The sequence below is a fragment of the Falco punctatus genome (assembly GCF_963210335.1).
Source record: "Falco punctatus genome assembly, chromosome: 2".
Taxonomy (NCBI): domain Eukaryota; kingdom Metazoa; phylum Chordata; class Aves; order Falconiformes; family Falconidae; genus Falco; species Falco punctatus.
The window spans coordinates 62,309,920-62,337,426 of record NC_137581.1 but is presented as its reverse complement, the minus strand read 5'-3'; the positions used below and the strand labels follow the sequence as shown (position 1 = coordinate 62,337,426).

Here is a 27,507-nt window from a genome sequence, read left to right as displayed (position 1 = left end):
TTTATTTACAATGGAATTAAATTATCTCTGAATGTGCGAGCAACATGGTACCTAAGGCAAAGAATAAGATTACTTCACATTTTCTAAAAAAATTAAACCAGACCCACAATTCCCATGTGCTTGAACATCAGTTTCAGAAAACCAGAAACCATCGACTAGTCATTTATATAATTTTTATTTTGTAAATAATAAGTTGATTAGGCACAGAAAAACAACACAAATTGCAAGGATTTTTATTTTTTTAAAGCTATTGTTCTATTGCTAGATATGTGGATCAAGTCTGATCTCAGCATTTTGTTTCAATTACTGTATAGACTGTCATCTGAAAAGAAGCTCCAATGGAGGACAAAATGAGGCCTATGTAAATTAAATGGCATGTGTATTTCATTTTATAGTAGGGAGCAGCACAAAATAGCTCCAGGAGATCTCATGGGGCTTTTCTAAATGATGATTTCCTAAGAATAGTTACAGTACTGTTATGTTATAACCCGCATTTCAGTCTGCTGTCTTTTGAAAAAGGAGTCCTAGAATCACTCTGAAAAACTATTAGCATGAAACTGTTGGGATAGAGAAGGTGTAAGATTAATATCCAAAATTTTATATGAAATCTACCAGCACAGAGCCTACACTGTTGCTGAATCAGCATTAAATAATTATTTTTTTGTGGCTTTCTTTTCCAAATACACAGATAGCTTACAGATTGTGAAGATGAAAACAGGGAGTTATTTTATACAGAGACACAGCGATAGGGAGTTTGGACTTTCTTACAGCATAAATACAGCACAATTTTTAGTGAGATCTAATTATTACAAAAAGAAGCAGACAATATACACGAAGCCATAAAACTGAAAACAATGAAGTGACAGGGAAGGGGTAAACTAAGGCTCAATCTAGAGAGCCAAAAGGAAAAGATCCAACATAAAGTCCCCTATACATTTTCTTTTTATGAAGCTAATAAAATCTAGAGAAAAAAAAAAGACATAAAGTTTAGAGGCATCAGTTCCCTATTAAAAGTCTAAGGCAAACCCATGTACTGAAAATTAATTTATTTTGCTGGGAAGTCTATCCTTGCTTTCTATATTGTACACACTTATCTGTTCATCCTGACAGCGAACTACCAACAGCTATCACAATGGCTAAGATCATCTGAATTTACTTCATTTTTGCATAACAGAAAAAAATGAAAATTCGTGTCTTTGCAGTGAGTAAGTGCACTACTTATACCTCTTTAATCTTAAATTGAAATTCCTACAAAAGTTCAAACATAAGGCAGAAACTGTCTTTATAGAAAAACTCGCCAGAAGCTGTATTAATATGCATTTTGGCATATTAGATTTTACATTAAGAGCATTTACACTGTCATACAATCTCACTAGCATCAAATCTTCGGCTGTCAAAGAAAAAGATCCTGTGTAAGGTAGATAAGCTCCACCAAGGCCCTTATTTGTAAACACAGTACAGCTGCCAAGTGCCTCAGAATACTCTTAAGTTACCTGATCACGTAGTTGGGAGCAGACTGTAGAACAGACTTTGTCAGCTTGCAAACAGGACGTGTGTCTTCCAATCTGCAATCAAACTTTCATGTATTAAAAATGGATAAAGATAAGGTGCTATGCAAATCCCACAGATGTCACATAACACATTTACTGGTTTACAACTTATAAAGCCAAATTATTGCTCAGGGCATCAGATTTCTTCCTCCCTCTCCTGCCCACTTCTATCTTTCATTTTAGACCATACATTATTAATCAGGTAAAGTTGCTTCCCATGTCCCCACCCCCACCTCCTGCCTTGTTTTTTTTTTAAAAGAAATTAAATAAATTTGAAATTTGTCAACTGGGATACTGGAGAAACTTATTCTTGCTATTCATATTCTTTCTGCCAAATTAAAAAAATACAGAATACAGGAGACAGAGAGAGAAATAAATATTTAAAAAAATGTTCAACACTTTTGCCCTGTAAAAAAAAGGATGAGATACTAAAGAAAAGAGGACTAACAGCCAGGCATTTTCTGGAAGTCAGAGAGGTAACATGAATTCAGGTATTTTTCTTTTTAAAAGTGTGTATATTAGGAAGTGGTACGTACTGTTGATCAGGACACTGGACCTCTAGATTAAAGACCTAGCAGTAATAAAAAGAGTGATGCAGCTACCAAAAACTTCAGGAGAAAAGATTTTCACTATAACTTCACTGCTGATAGATCTTCCACTGGCTGGGCAGATAACTGTTCATACTCCTTCCCCTATACCCCAGCTTCCCTCCTTAATCAGAAAAGAAGTAAAAATTCCATTCTGGTAAATGTGTTCACTGAAGAAATGTCATTTTCAGCAACTTATCTTTCAAGTGTGACAGAAAATTTCACATCTTTAGTGAGAATGACCACGTTTTCACACTAAGCCTTTGCAAACTGCCCTCAGCAGGCGTCAGCGTGAGGCATTCTGCTCCCACACTCCCAAGCACTGCCTCTCTAAGCACATTTTTTCTTTCTCCAACAGTGCTGTATGTTATCTTTAAAGCTGTGCGAAGTGTTTGTGAGAGGGACAAGCCCAGTGACAAACCACTAATTACGTGATCTAATGCCAAAATCTGTCAGTATGGTTTTAAGCTCTGGTTGAAAATGGGTAAACTATTAAATAAATTTAAGCATTTTTTTTTAGCATAGCTTTGTATGCCTTCAAAGTACAGTAAACCACATAAATATTGTTTACCAGGGAAGAACTGTCATCTATATGTGTGGTGGATTTACCCTAGCCAACGCCCACCCAGCCTTCCACTTCTCCCTTCTCCCACAGGATGGGGAAAAAATAGAAGAAAGGAAAGAAGACTGGGGGATCGTGTTACTGACAGTTTAATAGGGAAAGCAGAAGGTGTGCACATAAGCCAAGCAAAATTAGGAATTTATTCTCTACTTCCCATCAGCAGGCAGATGTCCAGCCACAGGACCTCAGCATATGTAACGTTCGCTTGCAGAGACAAATGCTGTCACCATGAACGTCCCCCTTTTCTCTTCCTTGCCCCAAGCTCTCTTGCTGAAGCGTGGCATCATGTAGGATGGAGCATCCCTCTGGGCAGTTTGGGTCTGTTGTCCAGGTGATGTCCCTTGCCAGTCTCTCGCCACCTGCAGCCTGCAGGCCTTTGGATGAGGTGTCATGGACGGAGTGGCAAACTTCACTCCTAAGGGAAGAAACAATATACTTGATTGATATAAAGTTGTGAGTTTACAAAGTTTGACAGTAAGTGCAACAGTTTAACAAGATTCAATGGCAAGGTACACTCTATTATTTACTGCGTAGAGGACAGGGTCAGACAAAACTGTCAGGGAGACCCGCTGGTTGAATCATAAGGTTCAGAAAGGAGCCCCTTGCTTTCTAAACTCCTTCTCAGAGGGGAGTTTTGGTGTGGCTGGATCCAGACTTAGTCATTGGTTTATATCTAAAGTTTTATATACACAATCAATCTTTCATCTAAGATTTCAATGTTCAGCATGCTATTAATCACTTACCAAGAATCTGTTGCAGCAAGGAATCTCTCAACTCCAAGGAGTAACGTGGAGAGGCACCCCTACTCGAGGGGAGGTGCTGGCATGCAGCCTACTGCTGTGCAGGAGAGCTCAGCGGGCCCTGGGCTGACTTCTATTTGTCGAGTAAGGCAATTGACTTACAGTCATATTTGCCTACCAGCTGTATTTTGGTTGGCACATGCTCAACTAGCCCTCAACCGTTGAGCAGAATTTATGACTCTCCGCTATTGTGTAGTTATCTGTCTCCCTGAATTTCAATTTAAGCCATCACAACCACCACTGGTGGCTATTGCTCAGTCAGAAAGGGGTGCGGGGAAGCACGCAGCCACAGAAGAAGATGGAGAGGAAGCCTTGATGCTGTGCAAGCACTGTTCAGCAATAGCCAAAATGCTGCTCAGCAATAGCCAAGGCCATTTTAGCCCCAAATGCAAAGCACAGTGACATACGGGCTGCTATTAAGAATGTTAACTCCATCCCAGCCAGATCTAGTGCAATCTCTACTCCTTATTCCATATAATTGATGTAATACTCAGGTCCCATATTATCTGATACATCTAAGTATCGTCTGTCCATCCCATTCCTATATTGTTTGATCTCTGTACCCCATTCAAAGTTTCCCACTCACTCAACTAACCAAGACTGCATCACAATATTTGATCCTTCTAAACCATACCTTTCTTTTTCCTTTCCATTTGATTTCTTATTTTTTAAATCCCCTCTTACCAACACTCACAACGTCCACTACATACTTAAAACATCTTTTCACCCAACAGTCAGGTTTACACATGCTTGTTAACTGTTATCTCCTGTTCCTTGATATAGACACTTCGTCATCCCATGCCATGATGTTACTCCCTCATTCCATGTCCCATGTCCATAACAAGATTTGATGACTTGGGCCCCATCTGTTAAGAGGGTCACTTAGGAGAAGAGAAGCAGCGTGTTGGATTGTTGGATGCCAAGATAAGCTTGGTTTGGGTCCCTGCCTCAGCCATGGTGTCCTCTTGCTCTTGCTCCTGTGATGGTGCTGAACAGAGGCTCAATAGGCAGAGGCTAAGCTCCAAAACAGTGGTAGGAGCTGCTGGGTCTCACCGGGGTATGCAAGGCACCCCTCTGTCAAGTCACACATCCATTCAACGAGATTACTTGAATATTCAGGAACATCCTGGTAAGTTTTACCCCTCCACCCCAGGGGTCAAAGTTTTGTCTCTTCCCTCTGCCCCCAAAAGTGAGTAGGCTGGGGGTGGCAAGAGGCTGGCAGGGGACACTGCCTGATGGCAGACCCACATTCACCAAAGGGATTTTCCATACCATGTGATGTTGGGCTCAGCAAGGAAAGCTCAGGGCAAGCAGGAAGAAGGTGGTGTTTGGCAGTGGCATGGAAGGAGTGAAAGAAGGTAATTGGCATAACAAAAGTTAGTAACACACTAGCACATTAAAGCACACATTTCTCTGTTTGGACCACTAGATTTTGTTACTCATCTGTTTGTGTTCCTGGCAGCTTTTAGGTCTGTGAAAAGTTCCCTTGATAAATTTCATTAAAGCATCACCACAGAAATATGAAAGGTTATGTCCTGCCATCAGGATGAAAAATGCCTCTTCCTCCTCCTTAGCCTTTGAATCAGTCTGTGTGGCACAAAATAAGTGTGTCAGCTTCATGCCTGTAAGCACTTCTCATCTTGCTGCTGTTTTGTAGCTAGGGAAAATCATAGCAGCTACCACATCTAATTTGGAAATCAATTTCAAAAGCTGTTCTGTGTCTTCTTTGCAAGAGGAAGCCACATTTCCAACAGACTGAACTCATTAAAAGTGTTTCTTAAAGATATTTTGGTTTACTTCAACAAACTAGTTTTCTGGTTCCTAATGTTCTTCCTGGGTGACTGTGTATGGGGAGCAAGGGGATTAGGAGGTTTTTTGACTCTTTTTAAATTTGATTTTGGACAATTAATATACAAACAGGAAATCCATGGAAGTAGATACCTATTTTAGTATTCACAGGATAAGTCAGAACAACTGAAGTGCCATGAAGGTCATGATAAGAAGATTTTATCACATCAAACCTGCAATAGCATGCTCTAGGCACCCTCTACAATATCCCTGAATTACATTCCTTTGGTTTCTGCTTTTTGCTTCTCCTTCTTTAACCACAGCTAGCAATCAAGAACCACACAGCTGCTCGCTCACTCCCCCTTGCCATCCTGGTGAAGTGGGGAGGAGAATTGGAAAAAGGTAAAATCTGTGTGTTGAGATAAGAACACTTTAATAATTAAAACGAAGTAATAATAATAACAACAATGATAGTAACAACAACCATAATAATTTTAGTGGAGAGGAGAGGGAGAGAGGAATGAAATCCAGGGGGGGGAACCAAACCACCCAAGTGATGCACAGTACAACTGCTCACCACCCGCTGACCGATGCCCAGCCAGCCCACAAGCAGCAACCAGCGGCTCCCGGCCAGCTCCCCCCAGCTTATATATACTCAGCATGATGTTCTGTGGTGTGGAGTATCCCTTTGGCTGGTTCGGGTCAGCTCTGCTCCCTCCCAGCTCCCTGTGCCCCCGCTCACGGGCAGAGCATGGGAAACTGAAAAGTCCTTGACTTAGGGTAAGCACTACTTAGCAACAGCTAAAACATCGGTGTGTTATCAGCATTATTCTCATACTAAATGCAAAACACAGCACTCTGCCAGCTACTAAGAAGATTAACTCTATCCCTGCTGAAGCCAGGACACCATTAAAATCACTAAATCAGGACTGGTGTAAAACAAAATTACTGTGAATTACTTGATTTAATTAAGGTCTGATCTATCAGTTACATGTACTGAGCTTTACATTCCAAAAAGGAAAGAAAGCTCAGCAGTGAAAAAGCTATCATTAAAACACCTTTTACATACATTTAATAGTAATATCATAAAGAAATAAGTTCTAAAGTCAACAAAGTAAGTATGTTTTCCATGAACTAATTAAATTTCCCTGAAATAATACAGTTTGTGTAATGTTGCATAATCACCAGCAGGAAAGAGTAAACTGCAGCCACCAAGTTCTGGTCTGGGGGAGTTAGCCAGTCTCACGGAGAAGAGGCAATGTGCGGTGATGCAAAGTTCCCTCCAGGTTCTGCAATGGAAGAATGTCACAAACACAATGAGAATTGAATCTCATTCAGTGAAGAAATGTTGATATTCCCTCTTCTCTCAACCTTTAGGTTTTTATTTCCTGTAAAGTGTCTCTTTATTAGGAAGTCACTCAAGAAAACAGTACATAAATCATCTGTCTTAATGATATATTTAATTAAATGTCTGTAAGAAAACTAGGGAGAAACAGTTATTGTAAATATTGTTTCACTTCTGTTTGGTAGCATTCGGTTTGACAGAGAGCAGTCAGTGCTGGGACTGTGTGAAATATGATTTCCTTGTTACTGAGCATGAGAGGAAGGGTGATGGGCAGCTACAGATCTAGGACATTCTTTCAACTGAAAGCACTTACAAAATACATTAAAATTTCCTACTTGCTCAAGTACCAACGTTTTCTTCAAAATTGCTGTCATTTAATAAAAGATCTGGGGATGTTATTTGGTAAAGTTGCCAACTAATTCATCATAATGCTTTGCCCTACATGTCATCTAAACAGTGTCACTGGGATTTCTTCACCGATTACACATTTGGTTCTTGTGGGGAAGAAACTCTTCTTGAGCTGTAGTGCAATAACAGGGTTATTGTAGTTTTGTCATAACTGGTTTTCATACAACAGCTGTTCATTCAAACTACATAAAAAATAAAGATATGAAAATAATACTAAAATATTTCTGCTATGGTTGATACTTTCAAATAGAAAAAAAAATCAGCCAGTGGTGCTCAATCTAAAAGAAAGAGTGCTTACATGGTAATATAGCATTCTAGATAAAGCCTTCACTTTGCTTTATCTTTTACACTGTGTAGCTGAGCACACAGGGTAGCTCAGCTGTGTGTTTTCTGCTGAAATCGTGTAGCTGAACATAGCTGGCAGTGAAAATTAAAAAAAAAAAAAAGATAAATGTTCCTCATGAAAGAAATAAGATAATCTCTGCAATGTATTTAAATGTAATAATCACTTTGTTCTTGGATTTAAGTAGGAGGACCTGTTAACCTGCTTCTTAGAAGTACAGAAAATTAATCTATCCAGTCTAAGGCGATCATACATGAAAGGCTTTCCTGTAGGTTTGTCACCGTCCCACATCCCTTCAGTAGGCAGACAGATACTTACATACAAATAGCAAAGTGTGGAGGATGCCAACCAACAATGCTTGAACCGCAATTCATTTAGAAGCATATTAACCAGCAATCTATTTTCTGTTTAGTGAAAGCTATTATTTTTTCTGTAGCTTTCAGACAAACAAATGACAACATGAGCTTTGAGATAGTATTGATTAATTTTGTATGGAGGTCCTTTTGCACTTCTTGACCAAACAAAAATATATGCATCTGATAATAAAACAGAAGAGGGAAAAAGGAAAAGGAAAATCCCTGAAAGGGGATTCACAGTCCACAAAGTACAGTGAGATTGTCTTTTGATAATGAACCAAACAGCTACAATAATACTTAACTCTGAAAGGCAGTATGAGAAGTCCTAGGAAGCAGGCATCAGGAGACCTGGCATGATGCTCTACCCAGAGAAGAAAATTACAACTTTCTTTTTAACTACAAAGGGGCCAAAATGTTGATCTGTTCTCTTTCTCCACAGCTCTATCATCAATCTCCTGTAAGACCGTGATTAAATTCTTTTTATTCTGTGCCCATTTCTTTACTTGTTGGAATAGTTTAACAGAAAATATTTTTGTGAAAGAGTATTTCTTGCTTCCCAACTTTCAAACATTATCTATCTATCTAAATCTCTAAAGATGTATTATCTAGCCATACTATATGAAATGAGCCCTTCCTGCTGAGTTTTATTAATTTTCAGTAAAACAGGAAAGATACCTGCCTGCCTTTGTAATATGATTTCAGATCTGTAAGTGAAAACTTTAATAACAAGCCTAATGAAAGTTAAATATTTTAGAAACAAATATAATTTGAGTATAAATGCATGAAATCCATATTAAAAAAAAAAGTTAAAACATTTGCTATAGTTAATGTACACATATATTTAGATTTGTTTCATATGTGTTTTGACACATAAGAGATTTTTCCACACAAGGCATCCACACAGTTCATACACAACATATTGATGACAGTAGACAAAGGTAATATGTATTTGTTTCAATACAATACACTTCTGCTTCTAAGTTTTTTGCTAAAGTTTAAACTTAGTGGAAAACAAAGATTGGATCATATTTCATTACTAAAGTAAATATGGCTGATTGTTTTTTTAAAAATTCTGAAATTATGTGATGTTTATTTTTCATCAAAACAATTCAAATCTGTAAGATGAAATAGCATTTTTTTGGTAATACTTAGTAAATAAGTAACTATAATCTTGATAACCATAGCAATAACTGTGTTTGGTCTTGGAAAAAAATTAAATCAACAGAAAAGAACTCCCATAAGTGGCAACAACTTTAAGTATTTTAAGTATTTAACCTAGACCCCAAAGGTCAGTGTCCCATTTGTCATCTAATTATGTGAATAGCAAAAATGGAGTAAGTATTTCTGACATGATCAGTTCACAGAAATGAGCTATGGAAACATACATAGGACTATTGGGTCAAATCATCACAGCAATCCATTCCTGGACAGAATACTCACGGAGGCTGAGCAACTATCCCAGTGCCTCACTAAAACATACAAAAATTGGGAAGAATGACAGACCTAAGTCTGGGTAAGGGTCAATTCAGATAGCAAGTGCTAGTAAGAGTTTGAGAGAAAAAAAACACTTTGTCTGCATCTGTTAGTTGTTACACAGCCTGTGAAGGCTTGTCTATTTTGGAACATTCCATTTAGTAAGCAAGGGTGTGAATTTACAGGACCTTACTCCTTAAGAAACTTTTTTAATCTCGCAAGTGTGAACTTGCACATTCAGTACACACTAAGGTGGGGATCAAGTGCCAGTTTACAGAGTACCTACACGCAAATAAATGGAGATGCTGGAATTAGATGCTGTAACTTTGAGTAGAGACATCTTTGAAGAATCAGATGGAAGGCAGAAGAACACTTATGTGGGAGTCTACATAGGCTTTGTCATCCATCTGAATGAAACTCATCGCAAAAATTGATTTACAGAAAAAAAACTCATGTGCCTTTAAATACTGGTAAGAGTCACAGAAAAAATAGAACTTAGATTGCCACAGTTTTACTTGACAGTGATCTCAAACTACTTAAACTTTAGTCTTTGACTAGCTAACTATGTAATATTTTTTGTTTCTTTCTCTGACTCATAGTCCCACAATTTTCTTTTTTGTTTTCAACAGGTTCTGAATTTTAGTGCCTGAGACACTCCCTTTTGCTTCCTTCTTTCATAATTCCTCCTGAAAAAATAACTTTAAGATCCTCAACTATATGTCTTTAATACTGATAATAAAAATGCGTGACTGGAAAGTTTACTTCAAAAGATAGTTCTGTCAGCATCTGAACTAATCAGATTTGATTTCCCACATATCTCCCACTCACAGATTCTTTAGCATCTAACAAAGGATAAGATTAAAAGCCTTTCACTCTGTGTGGCTAGTAATAACCCAGCAGCCTGCTGCCCGTTTTCAAAAAACTTTGAAGTACTAAATGTGCTTGACATCTCTGTACTGTTTTTCATGACTGTTTGAAGTTGGCCAGCAGGTTCAGAATACAGAATACACATGGTCAAAGAGCACAGTTGTATAAACCTCACTTCCTTTAAAGAGTATAATTAAAATATTCCTTTAATAGGAGTAGATTTTGCAGTTGTTCTGGATTTCCAGTTATGATTAAATCTTAGATGCAGAGATCAGTTCTTAGTTTCTCTCTCAGACATAGATGAGATTTTCACACTACATACACTCTGATTTTTATTTTTTGTAAAATTCATATAAATGCAAACTGACACAGTAGTTCAATACAAACAGATGATTCCCCCTTCAGGCAAAACAAATACCTGAAATTTCAGTCTTCCATAAATGCACACATCAAATCAACCCAGGAAAGCGGACCATTGCAGATAAAATGGCACTATAACAAACTAATGTAGGAACTATGCAATTTCTAGCAAATTATGTTCAACATTGCAATTCCAGTATCATGTATGACATAGTACTTCAGAGAGAATGTGCATTGAATAGAAAATATCTGGGGCTCATTTTGCCTGGCAGACTTGCCAAGTCCTTGCCAACTTCATGCAGAGGAACACAAGGGCAAAAATTAACATGATGATTGTTCCAATTTAAAATCTAAACGTTGCTTTTTTTTTTTCCTATGTGAGTCTCACTTCATATGTATCAACACAAATCATATCCCGTGGAATCATCTGGCATTTGTCCCGTTACCTCTTCACATGCATATTTAAAAATGTGGAGGAAGTATCTAGGCAAGGTTTTACCATAAATAAATCATTATTCTTACAATATAAACAAGGTCTTTTTTGTGGGAGGCCAACAAGCTAATTTGTTAAGCTTGCTTGTTCTTGTCATATTAGTGTTAGATCCTAGTTTGAAGCTCTTGGAAAGTGTCAAGGAAAAAATGGTTGGGAGGTTAACTTGTAACATTAATGCTTCCTCTGTACCCAGGAAATACAGCCCAGCATACATTTTATTACCATACCTCAGAAAAATACTGATTGAGGTTTTTGCTAGTCAAAATCCGTCATTGTGCTGGATTCTATCCATATTGATCAAGTGCCATACCATTTTCTTGTACTATATGGTGTAGGAATACATGATAAGGTCCCAAAATGAGACATTTGTCATCATATACTCTTGCCATCTGCACTGCCCGCTTGATGAAAACTTGCCTTTTGAGAAATATGTGCTTAATGGAAATGCAAGTTACTGTTAGGTGACAAGCCAGAGCAGGTACTGTATGTAGCTTTACTTGAATAGAAGTTTTAAAGGTATGCAATTAATTGCTACATAGCTTCCTTCACAGCACATTGCTATAAGTGCTTATTTTAGGAGCTACTTTTTTCCTAGATCTCATACAGAAAACCTTCCTATATAATCTGGCTTCACAGGTGATACTGAAAATCAGGCCTCAGGAACACTGAGTATTACAGGACTGAAGTTACGTGTGAATTTACTCTCAGGCTATATTTTCCGCAATATTTCTGTAAAGTTTATGCCAATGTGAACTAGATACTTCATGTATTGTGAGTGCATCTCAATGTGAGAGTCTTACACAGGTTGTGCAGAAGATGATGGGGCTCTGGAAACCTGGTCCTAATAGGAACTGCTTGAAGGCTTATCTTTCAGTTTCCATGGTCATCTATGAGACTGAGACTAAAGCCTTTGTCTGATCTCAGTTTTGGGGTTTTTTTTTCTGTTCATTTTCAAAAAGAGAACAAATAATATACACAGACTTAGTTTGTGTGCAATAGCATTTGGGACATTTTTACGTACTATTACAAAATCTATCATTGTATTCATTGTTTAGCACCATGAGTTGGGTGACCTGTAATTGTAAAGTGCATCTGCATTTCGAGGAGACAAAAAACGCCAGTGTTTGAATTTTGGGATGACTTTTTTTGTGGAATTCAGTATTAGATTCAAAACCTAAATTCAAGATGCTACACTTACAGGTAACTTCATCCAAATGAACCGTGTAAGCTACCATTGTAGTCAATGAATATCTAATCAGTGAAAAAAGCAAACTGGGAGTTATTGAAATGACCACATGAACTTAGGGTGATCTAAGTAGCTCACTAGACTTAACTGACTGTAATGGACATCTATATACCCAACTTGTATGTACAGACCTGCATCGTACACATGTAAATGTAGACAGATATTTGGTCAGGATGCCAAATGCCACGCTTAGCTTGCACACAGAATGAACTATTTAAATTACTGATATGTTCCCTTCCTGAACTGGACCTTCTGGAATTTCAGTAGGAAGATTATTGAATTATATGAAAGTAATGAGAGCAGCAGGTGCTCCTGGTTTTGTATTAAGCCGTGCACAGGCACAGGACAAAGTGTCAGTCTACCTGCATCATCTTCTCACCCATAGAATTGACTATGGCAGTAATTTCTGGTGGGGCTCTTCAGAGCCCTGCCACTCTGCCTGGTTCAGCAAAGACTATTCACAAATCTGTCTCCCATCTCTCCCAGCAAGAAGGTGTTAGGATTGGATTTCTATTACTTATTGAACAGGGATCCTTGTGCTACCTAGGTGGGATTACTTATCACTGATTATTCTGTCACTCCAGGGAAAAATTGACCCTGATCAGGTTATTCAGATATGCCTGAAAAAGCCCTAAGTCTCTCAGGCCTACAAAAAGATGCTAGCAACTAACAACAAACTTTGGCTAAACAATATCTATGACAAATCTATGCTACCATAGCTCCATTCCTATTCCTAGCTGTGCAATAACTACAAGTTTGGAAATGCTTTGTAGTCTGTCTTTGATGTACATAGCAAAGTTTTCAACAGGGATCCTCACAGGCAGGTACAGTCTTCCTAACCCCTGAGCAGTCTAGCTAATAGTGCTGCATGTTAGAAATTATTCCCCTGCAAATGATGTATGAGTTCTAGTGTGCTTTCCTGTACAAACGTTTAGGGTCACAGTGCAAGTCCACCATTTCTGTGGAGTCAGACAACTCCAACATTAGATTGTTTCTAAAGAGTATTTCCAGTCAAGCAGTTCAGAAAAAGAGAAGAGCTATGCTCAAGGGCACAAACCAATTATGACTAGATATTAGCCTCTGCTTACTACATATCCAGCTCAAAACAACTACCGTTTAGGACTGGGCTGTGAGATGCAACTCTACTTTGCTTAAGATTTCAAGGTTGTAAAGTATTTGTGTCCAAATAACACTCCAGGAAGTAAATTAAGAAAGAAAAATCAAAAAGGTGCTAAATTTTGAACCCTTCAAGAAATCTGTTTGTCAAAACATCGCCTAGCCCTCAACAGGCTGGCCAGAAGATTGGGTTGACTTCAGTGAAAACCTGTTTGTGCTCTTTCCAACACTTTGTAAGAAGCATATTTCCACAGGGTGATTCACTTCCTATGAGTTGGTATTTTCTGTGGGGGCAAGTGTCCTAATCAGACCTCTGACTAGGCTGAGTCAGCATTGTGTTAGCTACTGGCAGATTGATGCTGCCTTTAAAAGAGCACATTAGTTCAGCAAGTAGGCAGATCCATAGAGAGGATTATCATCATTGACAGGGGAACTCCAGCTTCTCCTGATGCTTCCCTATTATGGCAAGCAGACACTAAGGTGGAGCTGAGGGAAAATCATAAATTTGGGGTGGTGATCTTTGTGCATTTTAGCCTTCAAGTGCTATGGAAAGAACCATGAAGAAATACACCTCTCAGTTTTTTTTGCGGGGAAATGTAATGATGAAAAACAAAGAGGATTTTGGGTCACCAGTACTGTAGAGTAGCCCAGAAGAAACCTGTGGAAGGTATTTCTTCTACTTTTTTCAGAACATTCCCTAAACGTGTTTAGAAAAAGCACACAGTGATGTTCAAAAATCCCATCCTGCAGTACAAGAAGAAGAGGAAAGTGAGGTAAGAACAGGTTTACAGCAGTGCTCAATAGCATTGGCACAGAAAGCCATGCTATTGGGACCGAAGGGCAAGCACTGGAGTAGATGAGGGCATAGCCTCCCACTACAGATTTAGGCAGTTATGACAAATAATTAACTCTTTAGGAAAGACACTTTCTGGTGTGGACTTGCTGTTTCTGTGACATAGTGAATATGTTATCAGAAACTAAGTTACTTCTGATGCATTAATCCCTGTTTCCTGCTACCCGTCTTCTCCTTCTGTCTGAATCTCATTTGGTTAACTAATTTTGCTTCATTTTTTGCTACAGAAACTTGCATTGCAGGGAAAGACATATTGCTGCAGAACTGCTGGTATAACTTTTCTCATAGAAATCTGACTTAGAAAGCAGCTACTCTCAAGAGAACACAGTTTAATTTATACACCAATTAACAGTGTAAATTAATGCTTTACTGTTCATCTTCTCTCCAAAGATTTTAGTGCCAGTGGAGATTTTCATTCTGAACAGAGCTGAAAGACTTCAGAGCAGAGCAGATGAGACAACCTCAAAACCAAACCAAACCAAACCAAACCAAACAAAAAAACCCCACGTGAAATGCCCTGAGTGCAACTTGCTGTAACTGGTTTGGATTCTCTCATGAATTGTCCCATTCCACATAGCTGGTAGACAAGGATAGAGCTAGCTAGAAAACAGTTTTTTCTTCAATTAAAAGTTTCAGATTTCAAAATCTTGAGTTCCAAATCTGCCTGAAAAGCTAAATGGTTTCTACACGCCTGAAATTCCAGTTTGACAACTTCAAACCCTTCTGTCTGATTTTTGGACCCAGAATAGGAAATCTAATCTAATGATTCATCTATATTAATGTCTTAGTTCAGTTAAGAAGTGATTTTGAAGCAAATCTCCCAGTTAATCCCACTTACTGTTCTTTGATTCACACCACAGAGCTCTGAAACAGAGCACACAAACGGAATTCCTTCTGGAAAATAAAATTTTGAAATTAAATCAAAAGATAAACACTTAACATGTACCAAACAGTAGTGTGTACTTAGTCCTCAAGATCAGACTAGTGGTAGTCTGAGGTAAATGTAGGGATATGAACTTCATTTTTCTTTCATGTCACATGTCTGCTGCTACTGTGCCACATAGAATCACAGAATCAGAATTGTTTGGGTTGGAAGGGACCCTAAAGATCCTCTAGTTCCAACCCCCCTGCCATGGGCAGGGACCCTACATCAGACCAGGTTGCTCCCAGCCCCATCCAGCCTGGCCTTCAGCACTGCCAGGGATGGAGCATCCGCAGCTTCTCTGGGCAACCTGTGCCAGTGTCTCAGCCCTCTCACAGTAAAGAATTTCTTCCTTATACCTAAGCAAAATCTACCCCCTTTCGGTTTAAAGCCATTCCCCCTTGTCCTGTCACTACCTGCCCTTGTCAGAAGTCCCTCCCCAGCTTTCTTGTAGGCCCCCTGTACGTACTGGCAGGCTGCTGTAAGGTGTCCCCAGAGCCTTCTCTTCTCCAGGCTGAACAACCACAACTCTCTCTTGCCTGTCTTTATAGGAGAGGTGCTGCAGCCCTCTGATCATCTTTGTGGCCCTCCTCTGGACTAGCTCCAACATGACTTCTTAATGTTGGCTCATCCCAATACAGGTGAATGACTGGTTTTCCATGCATTAGTGTTTCAGATAAACATAAGAGGAAAGTTTTTTTGAATACCAAAAAAGTCACCCAGGGTGCTTGGGAGGTCTCCCAGACAATGGCTGATGTGAGCTGGCATACTGCTTGGTTCTCACCAACTCCACAACCAAATGTTTAGTCCCACAATCTCACCAGAACCTGATTTGGTAAAAAGGGATTATTTATTTTATGACAGTATGACAGAAGAATTCCAGGTATTGCCTCATGGTTCATCTTAATGTCTCCACTTCCTATAATAATTGCTACATACTTTTCTAGATTTGCAAAACATGGAAAGGATATACATGCATTTTTCTGTAATTGCCTAATACGTAAGGCCTCCCAAACTTCTTAAAATGAAATATCTGGAAGGTGCGAGAAGAAAGGAGGTGGAACAAAAGAACTACTGCAAATACAAGTTATTTGTAGTAATTCAAGAAGAAAATACATTTAAAAGTAAACTTCAGTGTTTCTGGAGCTGCAGTTATAGCATATTGCTTTAAATCATTGCCTAAATCATAGTAAATATGGGAATCTGCTTCTGCTATATTACCTGACCTAGTAGCTTGCCTTAAGGGTGCATGTAAGGATTTATATCAGCAGCTGGAAAAATCTGATCTTAGACATAAATCACAATGCCTGTCTTTATCTTTGCTAATATGAGGTTTAGATAAAGTCGCTCTATTACATTTGTGCTAATAATTTAATAAAGCTTATCTCATATATTGACAGTTAAGGTATTTGAAAGCTATTTTGATAAGTACTTTGCATCTGTATATAGGCTTCTTTCCTGTAATTCAGCAACAAGTTGTTAATGTTGGTTTATCACCATGTTTTGATCTGCACAGGGCTATTTCACTTTGCTTCACTGATAGCTCTGTGATAGCATACCTCTTTGTGTTGTCTTTCACAATCCAGCTTGACAGAGATGTGTTACAAGCTGCATACCTGTGTCACAAACAACGTTTCTATTAATAGTATGCCGGAATTATATGAAAGATGTACTTACAAGACAGTCTTTGTAAAAGTTCCGTGCTTGATTGCCATTAACCTGAAATTATTTTGCAAAATAAACTTCCATCTATCATCATGAAAAAAACTGAAACATGCACTATAAGACGTGCAAAAGTAAGCCCCAAAACAGTGTTTTTTGGTGTAAAACTCTGTAAAAACTGGTGTAATTTCTTGAACTTTGAGGGTTGATTTAAACAAATTTTTACCAATATTCTAGCAGTCATAATCTGTACACTTTTTCTCAGAATCTTCTAGATTTCCATATATTGCCTAAAGCTAATTTGAAGTCGTATCTGTTATGTAGAAGCAGTATCTAAATTCAGTGTGAGGAAGGAAATTAGATGTCCTCTTTTATATATTTCAAGCTTTCCCTGTAAATTGTTTTCCTTTTCATGCCTTTATCAGATCCTTTCTTCCCTGGCTTTGTGTTGATTTTAAGAATCTCAGAGGTTTTTAAACCTGTGTGCCGTTTGCTCCTTTACTATATTCAGAGCCTGATTTTTGTTTCCAATGCTTTTGACAGGCAAGCCACTGCCAAACATATTCCAAGTCTTCTCAGGGAAAATATTTTTGATTTTTTTTAAATGTCACTCTTTCAGAACATTTCTAGATACTATGATGTTTTTCTCAAGAATTCACTTAATAAAATTAACTTCTATCAAAGAAGCCTAATAATTAACTAAACCTATGTTTTCTATATCAAGACAGAACTTCCAACGTGCTGTGTAGACATGTAACATTGGAGAGTTTTCAAAACCCCAGAGCCTACTGGATAAAGAAATGCCAGCATTAGACACAATAAATAAATAAAAAAAACCCAACCAATGCTCAAACCTGAATATGCTTTTAAATGCCAATCTTTGGAGAAATAAATGAAGACTCTTTTTATCATCTTTTGATCTGCTAGCTTGAAGTAAAAACTGCCTCAGGTACTGTCATGATGTTCTGAAAATAAAAATTAAATGCATCAGTGAAAAACTGTATGTATCATTGGTCACTAGCCCACAGAACTCTACTTATTCTGTGATAGAAGACTAAAGATTATGCCTTTAAACAATAAATATTTCAAATAATTTTATTCTACTTGTGTTAACATATCTTGCAGTTCAGAATTATACTTAGCTATAATACCCCAGCTTGCCTTCAGTTATTATCTTCTCTATTTGGCAGTTTGACATTTATGCTATCAGTGCTAAGATTCATCTTTGAGCTGAGTGCACTCTAATATATATGCTGTGATAATTCACTTTTAACACCCTGAAAAGTATATTTTTTTCATGATGCATTTTCATGCTTTAGTAAGATTTTTGACACATGAATCTACAGTTTTTTAAAAAATTCTTCACTGATTTGTCCCACTGGGGTAAAAATGTGGATATCAGATAGAACATTGTGTTGGATTTAGGAAGCCATACTTAATCTTTGCTATTCATGAGAATGCCACAGTGACCATATTAAATCAGTCTCCACTACAATCTTGCATTCAGAACAAGTTCTGTATTATTTTTCTTAAAATTAGGAGCTTTGTATACCCATTCTAAGAGTCCCCAAAGGTGCCAGAAGTTAAGAATGTCACACCTACATTAATATTTCCTGGTCCATTGCCCAGACAGAGGTCCTCAACAGACTCCCCACTATGAACAAAACACTCCTAACTATTTTCTACTCAACAACTGATAAAATTTAAAGCAGTTAATTTTGCTTTGTAACATATGCTAGAGACAGGCATTCCTTGATCAGAACTTTTTTCAGATGTGCCCAGTGGAGTTAGAGACAAGATTTTACTTATTCTAACAGATAAAATATACAATCCATTATTTATTTGTTCAAGGAATTTTGGTCTCTTTCAGTCAATTTTAATTTATTCATCTAACTTAACTGAAACTGCCAATTACACATATTCTACAAAGTATTAAGAAATATACAGCTAGATTCAATTTGATTTATCTGGAGACAGATTTTAAGTTTAGTGGCAACTCTTTCAAAAGGGAGTTTCACCACATGGAATTCCCATCTCTGCCAGCGTTTCCTTGTTGATGCTCTTGTGCGTCTCATTTATTTGCTGTTGTCATACCTCTGAAATAGGGTGATAGGGGAAAAGATTTTCAAATCGACCTCAAGGATATTCTACTTCCTATATTATCCAGAACTTTTCAAGCAACTGACACACCATATATAAACATAGGCTGGCAAATAACACACAACAGGATTGAGAAACTCAAAAGAACACCAATCCTGGTCTGTTCTCAGACTGATCATCTGTGCATTTAGGAAGTGTTTAGCATTGGTTGTTCAGGGTTCAAAATACAAATGCAGCTTTATAATCTTAATATGCCCATCTGACACTTTTCTTCTTCCTCCTTTATTCATATTTCTTATGCTTTCTGCTCTGGAGTTCAACATAATCAGTGGTCTGGCCACCTTAGTTTTACATAGAAATGGTACATAGAAATGGTGATCAAAACTTTGTTTTGAAAATACTTTAACTGGGATGAGAAAAATCTTGAGTCTACTTTTCCATTGCTAAATTCTCCTAATCTTGAGAATGGGTCAAATATATAGCTCATAGCACCTGGGGAAAGCCTTCTCCTTTTCTGGGAAAGGAGAACAATTTCTTTTAATGGCTGATCTACAGAGCTGGGGCTGCTGGTGAAGTGCCAGTTTCCCTGCCTCTGTTTAGCATTGGTTTTGCAAAAATCTTGTGTATTTTATGGTATTTTTATAATAGCAGAGTAAGGCTTTTTCTACCTTTATTGATGAATCCTTTGGGGAAGGGTTGCTGAAGAATGGCTGGGAAATAATGTCAGTTGTTTGATGTTTTTTTCTTTGTCTTACCTCTTCTTGAAGAGTTAGGAAAACATCCACACTATTATTCCTTTAAATGCAAAGAGTGTTTTCTGCAAGACTGAAGTATACATGGGAACCTCCAGTATCATATAGAAAGCATTAAATTCCTTTTACAATGTGAGTTTCTAAGAATAATAGTATCTGTTGTACTAGAATATACAGAATAACACATACTTGCTCTTTGTTCCTTTTTGTGAACAAGACTGGCAAATACTTGTGCATCTCCTGTCAGGCAAGAATTGCTAAAATGTTTCCATACTTCTAATCTAAAGGGTACAATTTATTTCTGTAATTTGATTCCCCTACAAGAAATGGAAAGAGTAAAGTGAATTAGAGGTTTTCCACAGGTATTCTACTGATTGCTAATGCATCTGACCAGGAGAAGGAAAAGAATTTTTCCAACACACCTGGAGCATAGGTGTTAGCTGGGGCATTGGCTCATACCCCTGGCTGCCCTGTGGCACTGTAGCAGCTCTCCAGTATCCTGCATTGGGTACACAGCACCAGGGAAAAGAAAGCTAAAATTTTTTTCAGTAGCAGGTAAATCTCCAGCACATCAAAGGGGAACAGGAGACAAGACAAAGGTTTTTTTAACAACCTGCTTCTCAGTCTATTTTTTTAGCTTTACCTGTTAAATCAGAGTTAAATACCAATGGCTAAGATATGTAAGGAAAGATCTTCCAGAAGCTGCCTGAACCTAGGACAAGGAGCAAAACAGTTTTAAAAATGTCTAGCATTTATCTGAGGTTAATGATAATAACTTACTGTGTCTCCTGAAAGTGTCATAAAGAGCCTTCTGTGTGTGTGTAACCCTACATGCACAACAGACATTGACTCAGGATATCACATGAAAGGTTTACTAGACTTAAATAATATTCAAGATAACAGACTTTAAAGAAAACTAAAGCTCAAGTCAGACTGGCATTTTTCAACAGAAATATCCCCGGTCAGCATTTTCCAATAAAAGCAAGAAGCTTTTGTAGAATTAATTTATTCTCAAATAAAATTGGCAGTAATACCTATTGAGGTCCACAAGTGAGTGACTACCTCACCTTCCTTTTCCAATGCAGTGTGAGGGTCTTAATTGCTGTGCTGGTGTGCATGTATCTTAGCTAAACAACACTTTTGGATTCTAATTTATTTTTCTGAAGAATGGAGATGAACCTAAAAGCACAAATGGTTTGTGAGGATGTAAAACACAGAAAGGAAATTGTTGCTGCAATGGCAAAGGCAGGATAAAAAGAAAAAAAACAATTACTACACAGAGTACTCTGAATTACCAGAGGTTTCAGTTATTTACTGTCTGGAGTACACCAGAAAAGGTGCTACAGAGTTTTAGGAAATGTAAAATAGTGACAGTGGGAAATTTAGCAAGATATATGAATTTACTGCAAAGTCCTTTCAGGAATTTTTTGTATCTTCAATGAAATGTTCATATACTTTGGTCTTCTTTCTCTTGCCAACAATTTGTAATATGTAATACCAAAATGGATGACACCAAGTCCTCATAGTACAGGATATGACTGAGACTGAACTGCTGAACTATGACAACTTGCAAGTGTGTGGTTTGCCCTGTTTCTGAAATTAATTATTCTAAATGTGAAGTTTCAAGTGATTCTGAGTTTTGCAACCTCAATCTAAGTTCTGTTCCTCCTTGTATATATGCTGCATACACATTCTCTGTGAACACTGGAACTGTAACTAATGAAGCACGGCAGCATGAGACAGCCAGAGCTGGAATTGCTTTTTTTGATGACTTTGAGTTACTATGAAATTATGTTGGAACTAGGCTGACATACAGTTTAACTGGTAAGTTTTAATTGTACAAGCAAAAAACCAGCAATCTTTTGCTGATGCTGAAAAAAATAGGTGGGCCAATTTAAATATTTTTAAGGGCCTCAAGGATTAAGTTACTGAATTACTTGCAAGCTCTTGAGATTCTGCAGAACAAAACCTGTTAAAGGTTGGTCTAATACAAAAAATCTCCACATTTCCTGTTCACACTGTAGGGAGTCTTGTATAATGCCTTACTTATGCTGAACTTCTTTATTTATAAGGTCACAGATTTTTTTTGTTGTAAACATCAAATAGAATATTCAATTTACATCAAACACTGTTCTACCAAAAAGCAGGAAATAACATGCATCTAAAAGAGCTGCTTTTCTGCCTGAATTAATATTAGAAGGAAAAGTACAAAATGTAGACTCCAAAAATCAGCAAAGGTAGAAATAGCAGTAAGCTGTCAGCTCATCTGGGAACAGTCCTAGAACTAAATGAGGTCAAGGAGGAGGACTTCATTGGGTTTCACTGCATTTTGGATCGAGGTTGTTTGTTCCTCTTACCAATGCATTTTCACCTTTTCTGTTTGACTTCTGACTTTCAGCTCTCCATACTTTGCTTCTCTACATATAAAAAGTCCAAATAAGGTGATACTTGAATAGTAACATCTGCTGAAACATTTCCTGCTAGATGTGAAAAGATGCTTTTTGACTTCAATGACAATTTTATGCTCCAGGAAAGTAATCAATCTAATCCAACCTAATCTAAACTAAACTTTTCGATCTTGAGACAGACCACATTGCCTAAAATTCTGCTTCTGGCAACCCTGAAAGAGGCAAGCAACTGAGTGACTAGATCAAAAATTTGCCTAAAATTCTAGTAGAACACCAGAACTAGGGATGGGGTTTGTCTTTCCTGACTACAGATGTGTACAAGGTAAATGTCCACAGCTGACCTAGAAATTTAAAATTCTTTCCACAGTTAATAGATATTTACATGGAGTATTTTGTCTGAATCTGACACGGTTTTTATGTCTACTTCAAGATGTTTGTCTACTTCATGCGATTCATCTGTTTTTTTTCTACCGATTCCTAAAGGAGCCTTAGGTGGCTAGCTCTGATATGTGCTACTACATATAAATATAAGTGAAATTAATTACGTGCTAAAAGTCTTTTCACCTTCCAAAATGAGAGGTTAATTATGGCAGGATACTTTGGAAATAGCTACCATTTGAATAGAATAGAATAGAACAGAACAGCAAAGTTTCAGTTGGAAGGGACCTGCAATAATCACCTAGTTCAACTGCCTGACCAGAAGTTAAAGCGTATTGTGAAGGACAATGTCAAATGCCTCTTAAACACTGACAGGCATGGGGCATTGCCCACGCCCTAGGAAGCCTGTTGTATGGTCAAACAGCTGGACTGCTTATTCAGTTAGCTGTTTACATGACTCTACTTGCTCTCTTTCCCAAAGGAAAGTTAAACTCATATTTTCTGCATCTCAGAATAATACTGTCAGCTGGACATAAATGTGATATATCTTTCTTTTAGAAAAGATTCTGTTTGATGAAATAGGACTCAAAACTCACTACGTAAAACAAAATGTGAATCTCTAACCTATGAGGAGATGGACTTTCTTTATTCTTTACTCTGATTTCTGGTTTGAAAACCTTTAATTTATATACACAAACAGCACATTCAAAACCCCTCAGATTCTCAAAGACTTTGGAGAAGGTCTAATGTAAACTTCCTCATTGTTACTCCTTTGACATTACCAGCTGCATTGCAGGGAAAAGAGTTGCTAAATATCTACTTCCACCTACTGGCACATAAAGATTGCTTTTATAAAGACTGTTTGTGTTTTGCACCTCTCAGCATTTTGACAAAAATATTCTAAAGACCATAGCATCTTCCTGCAACATAAAGCTTCCTTTGCATCATGTCATTGCTCCTAATTTCAAACAGTGCTCTAGATTGTTAGTCTCACTCAGAAGCCTTAACATGTAGTTCACCATTATGTACGTTACAATTTTCTTCTTAAATTTCTTACTAATACGAACTACCATCACTTCAGACTTACTTTCTACCAAGTAATTCACTGTGATTTTCTCTACATTCAATATTATAGGCTATTTTAGAATTTTGTGAGTAAGATTTTATGCCAGATGCTTTTCTTAGAAGTGCATACTCTTAGAAAGAGTCAGCATTTCACTAGGTTTCTTAATTCATGCTGTTTCTATTCTAAAATTAACAACATAGAAATAACTTCTGAGTAGATCTATTTAAGGATGGTAGTGCAACTGGGGAGACAGAAAAACAACCAGCAGCCTCACTGGAAAGGATAAGTGAAAAAATTATGAACAAAATCAAACAGTCCTCCAGCCTGGACAAAAAATGGTTTCAGGGATGCAGGTTCAAGGAGGGTAGAGAATTACAACATTTCTGCACTCCCAAGCTTTGAGTAATTTGAGGCTAGTTCATTCACAGGTTTTCCTAATAAAGGTTCATAAACAGTTTCAAGGTTGCTCAAGGTCAAGAAATACATATGTTCAAACATGGCTTTACACAAAATCTTAAATCTGATGGAGTGGGCTGACGGTTGTCGGAGTTCATGTATTTGAATATTTCCTATTTTGAAGCATATCAGAGCAAAAGAAGATCACAGCTTAAAAGTTCACAGTGATCAACTTCTTACATGGAGGGAGAAATTAACAAAAGAGTAATTTATTTGCTATGACTAAGAGGTTTTGTAGGATTTTTTTTTCTGGAATACCTTTTGTATTGATTCAAAACCACTGTGGAATGAGACAGAAATTAAAAATTACTTAAAAGACACAAAGGAAGGAATAAAATAAAAGGCCAGTTTCTATACAGAAATGTTAATATGTTAACTCCTAAACAGTATTCTGTCTGATTGTCTTAAATATCTTTTATGATGTATGATGTATGCTTATTTAGGAAAGTAAATAAGTTTGGGAAAATATGTTGACAATTTTACCTCTACTCAATACTAGAAAGTATTGTGGGGAATGCCAGCAAAATAAGGTAAATAGGTAACATCATTGCAAGTAAATGCACTATAAACAAGAACAAAATATTCAGAAAGAAGGTCTGGTTAGTTGTAACATGTCATGAAAAGATTTAAGTTTGGTATCTTCTGTGGAACAAGGAAAAAGGCCACCTTATATACAATTACCATAAAATACAAAAGTGTGTTTAGATTAGATATAAATACAAAAAGTGATATCAGGATATGAGTCCCTGTAAGGACCAAACACACAATGTATTCATTTAGTTTAGCTATGACGCCCTTGCCTTGCACATCGATTTTCAGCTGTGACATCACTAAAGTTAATAAGATTGCCAACAAATACACACGTGTAATTTCTACTTACAGGGTCTGAACTGACTTTGGAATTTTCAGTACCTGATGTGTAAGTAATCAAAACTTACAACTGAAGCTTGATTTGTTCTGATAGACTCTGCAAGTACCTTAGAGCCTTCTTTAATATGCACGTGAATACTTGCATCTGCAGAGCACGCATGCATGAGCAAGTGGATCTGGAGACTTCAAGAGTTTATGCTTTCTCATCAAGATGTGTTGTGTGAAATGATGCTTGCTGATAGTTGTTCCATCTGTGTTTGTTACTTTATGTTGCTATGTTGCGGCCATTTCTGAATGTAGATGCATATCTGTAAAACACCTGAACCTGCCTGCACTTTGACTTGGCAAACATTCTTATTTCCAATAAAAGGTATAAAGCTGTAGGGTATGAAAACCCGACAGGAAGATTAAACATTGGTTATAATTTTGATTTCACTTTGACAACAGGCTTTATTTTGACCTGTAAGTCTCAACTGATACCCTTTTGCTACATTCAAGGCCATCTGCTGTTCCCTAGCAAAGCTTACAAAAAATATACTGTATAGAAATGATGCAGCTGTGCATTATGCTTTTAACAGTGCGTTTGAAAGTATGTAAGGTAAAAAATATACATAAGGAATAGTGTGACACTAATAGTGTGGTAGTGGCACAAAAACTACTTTGCTTTATTTTAAAATTCAAAATAGCAAGAAGTAAGCATTACCACATGCTCGTATCATTTTTGTACATGGAATAGCTTTTGAAGTTTAAAGACGCATAAGCCAATAACTGTAATAAAATCTTTCTTTGTAAAGCTCACCATTATAACGTAACCAGAATTATACTAGGCAGCTTATTGTCCTATGGTTTCTTTATAGGAACTATACTATTAACAGAAAAGATTTGACTTCTCAAAAGAAAATTGCAGGATGAGAACGTTGTTTAGCAGCATGTCAATAGCATTGACATGGGAAGACAATGTACAGGAGTTATACCACAGTGAAACAGACAATCTTCAGTATACAGAAGCTGTCTTAAATTTGTATATATCCTCATTCTGAAGTCAGTGAAGTTTTTAGTCATATAGAAATATATACCCTATACAGTATATGCTGTTGGAATAGAGGGGAACACTTATCTGTTGTTAATCAAAACCACTTTGGGATATACCAGGTAATGGGTGACAAGCTGATTAAAAACCGCAGATGGAAACATTCTAAACATCACCTTGGCATGTATTTTCAAGAGAGAAGAATTTTCTGTGTTAGAAAATACTTTTTTTAAGTTGCAACACACATTTGTTATTTCAGGTGATACTCTATTGGGCTAGCTATGCCTCTGCCTGAATATTTTGGAAAAGACATGCATTGAATAATTTCAAAATTAGATACAGCAATCAATCTTTTATATGGAAAGGCCTATTTCAGGTTCATGGTGGGTATCTAATTTAATGTAATAGTTTAATAATAGGCTGGTATTCATAATGATTTGGTATCTTTCTATCCCATTAGTTATATTTCCTGCTATAATCAAAACTTTTAATTGGAGCATGCTGTGGATACACAGTCATCCATTTAAATGCTTACCTTGATTAAGATAGTTTCAGAGAGTATACAAACATGCATTAATACAGTGTTATTCACTGCTTTCATCCATCTTTTTGTGGCAATTTTAATGCCAATATTATGAAAGGCTGAAACTAAAATCTACACCAACCTAACAAGAAGTTAAATATCACTTCACTCACTCATTAGTACCCAAATACAGTGCCGCAAAATCTCTACTATGTTCTCCTTGTCAGTCAAGTTATTTTAGTTTGCTGTTAGTAATGATCACATTGTTATGGGCAATGATAACGGGAGACTTACTGAAACAAAGGCTGAGTAGAGGGTGGAAACAGTTAAGAAAAAAAACAAAGGAAGGAATAAAACAGAATATGTAAATTCTTCTATTTTAATAACAGAAACCTTATTCTTGGCTTTTCATAGAATTTCAGCTTGGCAAGTAACCTAGCTCAAGGTAAGTAGTATACCCCCCAACCTGGCACTCAACAGATTGTCTAGAGCACTGCATACTCTTTTTTGCCTCCAATTCAGCAAAGCCATCAGCAAACTGGAGCAAGTTCAGCAGAGGCCATCAGAAGGGTGAGGGCTGGAGCATTGCCCTGAGAGCAGAGGCTGGGTAATGGGACCTGGCCAGCCTGGTACAGAGGTGGTTTTGGAAGCACCACACAGCCACCCAGGTAGCTACAGGGATGGGACTAAAAGGAGTTAGTCAGGTCCTTCACAGACATGCCTGGCAGAGGGATGACAGATAACAAGGAAAGGCTGAAATAAGAGAGTTTCTTGCCAGATAGGAGGAGAAATTTTTCACTAGTACAACAGGCAGGCAGCAGGACAGGCTGCCAGGGAGGTTGTGTAGTCTCTGTCTTTGAAAGTTTTCCATTACCTGCCTGAGTAAAGCCCCGAGCAACCTGGTCTGATCTCACAGCTGTCCCTGAAGTGGTGAAAGAGAGACATAAGGAGCTCTGCAGGGGGCCTTGAGGACTCTGTGGTGAGGATAACCATTAACTGTGAATCAGTCATACAGGAGTCAGCTCCAAGAAAAATAGAGATGCATCATGTTCACCACACTAACAGAACATGACTGGACAGTCTTGATTTACACCAGCTGGGGCCAGATCTGAAAAAGAACTTGTTTACATTTA

General features: G+C 37.5%; 1 protein-coding gene across 1 annotated transcript in view; it reads right to left on the bottom strand.

Annotated features, from left to right (window-relative positions):
* MYO16 (myosin XVI) overlaps positions 1 to 27,507 on the bottom strand; it is a 452,710-nt gene extending 425,203 nt beyond the window's left edge. Inside the window, exon 1 of the mRNA XM_080377718.1 lies at positions 1 to 27,507. This exon is cut by the window's left edge and continues 18,161 nt beyond it. The gene's annotated coding sequence lies outside the window, so the exon portion shown is untranslated.